Below are 6102 nucleotides of genomic sequence, written 5' to 3' on the forward strand. Positions count from 1 at the left end.
CTTTGAAATGCTGCTCAGCTCAGTTACGGCTCCAGCGATGGATATGGTTCTTTCCACGGTTGATAAAGAGGGTATAAAAACATTGAAAACGGGTAATAAACAAATCGAAATGTGTCATAAACGAATAGTAAGGGGTAATAAACGTCAGAAAAGCGGTGATAAACGAATGGCAATGGGTCCTCAGCAAATGGAAATGTTTGGAAAGGGGGTGAGAAAGAACCAATGCTGGCGCATTTTGATCGGTTGATTCTTAATGCCTAACCCATTTATAAACATTTTCTCCGATCTGAATAATAGGGAGATTCGGGAGGTGCTGCAGTGCAAAAGATATCTGGGGTCTTCGTCCAATTTGGAATCACCTCTTTCGGAAAAGGTTGCGGGACGAGACCAGGTGGTGGCATTTACACAAGAGTAACCAGCTACATACACTGGATTTCTGGCAAACTGAAGATACTGAAATAAATTGCATATGAACCCCCAATGAAGTTTTAGGCGTTTTTATTTTATGAAGCAATCTACCACGATTGTACTGTGTGTCTTGTATTCGTGGTTGGAAAAGAGTTGATTTCTAATATCACTGCTCTTTTTCGCAAACTAAAGTTGCGAACAGTATAAAAATGTCCGAACATTAAAAATACTATAGACTCCGAGTTCAGTAATTACCGAAGTTCCTTTTCTTTTCTCTTGTTTTCCTGTTGTCCACATTTGCGATATGTTGTTGAGATTTAAGGGAATTTCTATATAAGCATTTCTTCAAATGTAAGCATCATTCTTTTGAACACACTATTTTTAAATGTAAGTTTAAAAATAAAACAAATTTAAATATAAAAAAAGATGTGACATTAGAGGTAGGTCACATTGATATAAAAGAAAATAAAAGCCGTTTACAACTCCCTGTAACGCCAAATTAGAGCGCAGCTCTTGAGGAAAAGGATGGAAGGGTACTGAGGGGAGGGTATACCACTCCCCCTCGTCCCCTCATCCTTCAACCTCCTCCCCTCGTCTCGGGGGGTCACGCGACCCCCGTAACGTCACGTGATTCCTGTGACGTCACGTGACGTGACTCGGGTCACGTGACCTCGGGGGGAAAGGTCACGTGACCCCCCCCCTCGGTTGTGCCGACGGCGAGGCTGCCCAAGAGCTGCGCTCGGAAACAATAAATCAAACCATTACTTATCGTTTTTCGGGAACGGAAAACATATTCCCATTTAGGGAACGGGAATGGAATGCTAGGGCGGTTGTTTGGGTTTGGGTGCCTACAAAACAATGCTACACAAGAAATTTGTTTCATGGATAGATGAATGGATGTTAATGGCAATACCCTCTGTAAAGGGCAGTAGCTTGCGCCACTTTTCTTTCCCACCTATCACCAGTCGACGCGGGATATTAAAGAATAACCTTCGGGGGATCGGGCAAAAAAACCCTGAAAAACATCAATCCCCGCCTCTTCCCCCCCCCCCCCCCCCCCCCCCCCGCCGACTGAGTCACCTATTTCCCTTTGGTTTGTAGGTATGCGGTACTTAACTTTTTGAATACTCTATCTACAATATTTTACAATATTTACATCAGATGTGCGGAATTCATGAACAGTAGCTGCGATCACAGAAAGCTTATTGTGTCCCGCCGATCGTTCGGTCTCTTGAGCCCCTTGGCCGGTCCCGCCGCACGCGCTTCCTTCTTATCTTCTATGCGCACCGTGCAAATGGGTCCCTACACTAGCTCCCCCTAGAAGAGCAGTGGAGTCCGGACAAGCTTTCAGATGGTGTGAGGGTCGGTCGGTGGGAGAGTTTAAAATTCGGACGGTTTTTGGTCTGTTCGTTGACGTGATGACTGGTTTTGGTGCGCACTGTTTATAGGCCGCGTTGGTATGGAGATAGGCGGGTTTGAGTCGATCCAATGAGACATTTTCTTCTTAACTGCTAGTTTGCAGCGTGAAGTACTTAGGATGTCGTCGGAGTACCTTGAAGGGGCAGTCATAAGGTGGTTGTAAGGAGTTTCGCACCGCGTCACGTCGTACGCGAACGTGCGAACAGGTATGGAGCTAGATCTGGGCTTATAAACACTTTAGCGGTGGCTTGCTTGCGATCTACCGGAGGTCTGAGTTGATGCATTGTTGTACGAAGGCGCGATGCGTAATCCATAATGTCCGGTATTTCAAGCTGTTCGGAGGGGTGAATGAACTCACCTGGCAGTGGAAGAGGCATGCCGTATACCAGCTCAGCAGCGCTTCATCCGATATCGGCTTTGAAAGCGCCTCTAATGTTCAGTAGGACAAGAGGCAAAATTTCAGTCCATCCCGAAGCCGACCCACTAGCCTTTAGGGATGTTTTGAGCAGGCAATGAAATCTCTCTACTAGTCCATTGGATGTAGGGTGATAGGCAGTGGTAGTGATGTGAGAGAAACCAAGAAGCTGAGACAACTTTCTGAAAAGAGCTGACTGAAATTCTCGTCCTCGATCTGTCGTTCCCGTTGCTGGTACCCCAAACCGGCTGATCCACAAGTGTACAAATGCGTGTGAGACTGTTTCTGCCAAGATATTTTCGATTGGTATGAGCTCTGGCCACCGAGTAAACGCTCAAACCTTGTTGGCGTTACTCAGTAGTGGAACTATTGGGGGACAGGGTTGAGACCTTGTGCCGGAGCCACGCGGGAGGAAGTCCCGATTTTCCTCTGCCCCCAACTGTGCTACTTAGTCATGCGTAATTTAATTTTACCTAGATAATTTCCACCAATCTTCTGATCTCCTTTTTGTGACCGTAAAGGCCCGTTCACACTCTTGCGACAGAGTAAGACCGAGAGAGACTAGACCGGTTCTTAAGCCTCTTGCGATCTCTTAGGACAAGCTCCGCTGCAACGCATCCGGTCCTAAGAAGTCGCAAAATGCTTAAAAACCGGTCTGGTCTCTCCCGGTCCTATACTCGGTCGCAAGAGTGTGAACGGGCCTTTAACCTTTTCTCTTCCGTCCTTCCATCGCCACCAGCAATACCCAGGTCCCTGGCCAAATCTGTTACCCCTTCTGGGAAGGCAGGGCGAAGCCGCGTGCACTTGAGAACCAAGTGATCTAGTGTCTGGCTCTCATTATGGCAGACAGCAAATAATGTATCTCTTTTCTTAAAATTTAGCCATATGCGTCCTCGTTTTGAAAACTCGAGTTCTCGCCTCAAACAGTATATAACATACCAGTGAATTGTCAAATACATTTTCTTCTCTAATGTATTGTTTACGTGTCCTGGACATTGTTAGAGCTACTTTTTTCTGCATTATTACCTCCAACATTCTTATTTCTGCCTCTTTCACTCCCTTTTCCACTGAAGTAGCCTGCTCAGCCCTATCACTGGTGTGCTGTAGGTATTTAAACCTAAGTTTTCGGGTTGGGATTGCCCATTTTGTCTTTAAACGTTTCATGTGTAAATATAGGCATATTAAAAAGATTCCTCTTCTTACTGCAATAGTTATCGCAACTGCCTCTTATATACAGTTGTATCGTAATAAGGCAATATTAAACAACGTCATTTAATTTGAAAGAGTGAAACCAGAAAGTATTGTTAAATATTTTAAAGCTTCTTCGCTTCATGACATTTTGTATTTAGGTCTTACCTCCTTCGAGTTGCATTAGTTGGGCTCTTGCTATTTTACTAAACATGCAATATATCAATTTTAAAATGTGAGTCGCACATGGAACCCTCTTCTTATAATTAGATATATAAAATACACATCGTTAAACAGGATAAGAAAGCATCACCCACTTTCTTAAAACAACGTCCGTATCAATAGCCTTTTTTAAGCAACGCTGTGGGCGGGATCCAGAATCCAGCTTAGATTCCGACTTGTAATTCTTTGTGAATGAGAACTTTACTTCAGTTTTATTGAAATATTGAAGACTCTTTGCTCATATACCAGTATAAAAGCATCTTACTTCTGGTTAGGATAGGTTGTTCGAAACCAAAATGTGACTTTAAACAAACCGAAACAAAATATTTCTCAAAATGGTATCAATTAGTTATCAGTTTATTGTTTCCTAACATGTTAGGTAATATACGAAAAACCTCCTGCACTACTGAGCTGAAAGAGCTTGCTTTAAATTCCAAACTCGAACTCCACTGAATAATTTGCGCCGGGGTGAGGCGTATAGTTGTGGTTAAAAGACAGATCTAAATGTTTCTAATTTCATTGCCAAGTACTGAATTCGGTCGATGCGAATATTTTAATTATCTATAGAGCGATTTTAACCAGAGACTCAAACTGAGAACAATACCTGAGCGGTTCTGGTTATCGCTACCGTTCAAATAGTGAAACTGACTTCGTTTCGCTTTCAGGGTGTGTTTCGGTTTTCGATATTTGCTTACCAGTCGATCGTTTTACAGGAAAGCACTAAGTTTAAGTTTGAGTAAAAGGGAGAAATTGGTTTTCAAATTTTGCTCGTTAATGAAAAGACAGTTTTCATCCGAACACATTATACTCTCAAAAATATGTTTCTTGCAGCAGAAAGCGCTGTCTGTATTAATGCTCCCAAGGCCGAATCAACTAGGTTCAAACTGAATATTTGTCTCGGTGTAATTGCCAAAATGTTGCTTGCCATATGGCTTTAGTAACTTTTGTGCCATTAAACCCAGTAAATGCAGCTAGTGTAGTAGGCTGGTGAAAATATCGAAAATAAAACGTCGCAAAAAGCAAAAAAAAAAAAAAAAGAAAAAGGAAAAGTCGAGGTATTTTGAAGTTTAGTTTTGGATGACAAATCAGTTTAGAAAATGAAGTTAACCCACAATCTTGACCGAGGAAAGTATCAATAATATTGTGTAACTATCATAGATTATAATTCGTATGTGCCAATTACTATGTAAGGTTTAATGTTTGACGGAACCGTTCACTCGAACCCTAAAAAATGCAATCACTGATAAAAAAAAAGAAAAAAAAATTTACAGCGATTTAAGAAGGTGACCTCCCTGCAGTTAAGGAGAGAATGCATTTGAAAAAGACTGGCAGATGGCAGACGTAATACAAAGCAATATGAACTCAAAATAAATTAAACTACACAAAAAGTTCTAGGCAAAAGAGGTTTCTCCAATGGGACTCAGATGGGATTAGACTAAGAGACGCGTCGCATACCATATAGTATTTATAAGTAATGTATTTACTGGCAGTCATGACACGGAATGTAAAAAAATGTCGTTAATGTTATTCGCTCAATAAGCTTGTTTAATCTAAATTATGTCCATTTTGTCGAGTTTTAGGAATAAAAGCAGATGAAAAACGGAGATTCAAATCGCCTCTTCATATCCGAAATATATACTTCACCGTAAATCAATATAGTTTGTGCACAAACCGTGTTTAATTAAACGCCCAGGACTAGTACCAACCTTCTATGGTCTGTGTTTATTATTGAAACTAATATGATTTCAATATATGTTGCTATATAAATATGCAACTTGGAAACACCTGAAGTTTTTTAATATGTTACTGAAGTTCACCCTAACGCTACAGTAGGAATGTTTGCGGAACAGCCCTTGCTGCGCAGAGTCAGTCTTACTAATGAGGGAACCTAAACGTGATAGTTAACGCCGTAAATAGACGTTACGTTTTGTTTTTGTTTTTCAAAATTGCGTTATTTAAGCTATCCATTCCTGTAACGCGCCTTTGTGTGTACGGTGTTTTCGAAATACAGGGTGAAACAAGGAGACGGCAGGCTCTTTAAATCGACTGGAAAATTCGGTTTCTTAACCTATCGCGCTACGACTTTGTGCAGCGTTGCCCACAGATGGTGCATTTTTTTTTTGTAAAACTTGCGAAGAGCGAACTTACCTGAGGAAAAGTAAAGAAAGAAAAACGCTTAGCTCCTATGGAAACGCAGCGACGCCACCGGTCTGCAAACAACACGGCGCCGTTTCGCACGGGAGAGAAGAGATGGCGCAACAAACGCCGCCAACGAACGAGCATACGGCGCCGAGAGCAGGCCTTTTTAGCAGACGATCTTTTCGACTCAAAAGCGGCGCGCGTTCTACAGGCGGCGACAGTCGCAGAAACAAAAAAGACAGGCGCGGTAACAGCAAGGAACTGCAGTTCCTTGTCTGCAAAAGGGCCGGCTCTCGGTGTCGTCTGCTCGT

This window comes from Ixodes scapularis, unplaced genomic scaffold (genome assembly GCF_016920785.2).
Source record: "Ixodes scapularis isolate PalLabHiFi unplaced genomic scaffold, ASM1692078v2 PGA_scaffold10__122_contigs__length_95168666, whole genome shotgun sequence".
NCBI lineage: Eukaryota > Metazoa > Arthropoda > Arachnida > Ixodida > Ixodidae > Ixodes > Ixodes scapularis.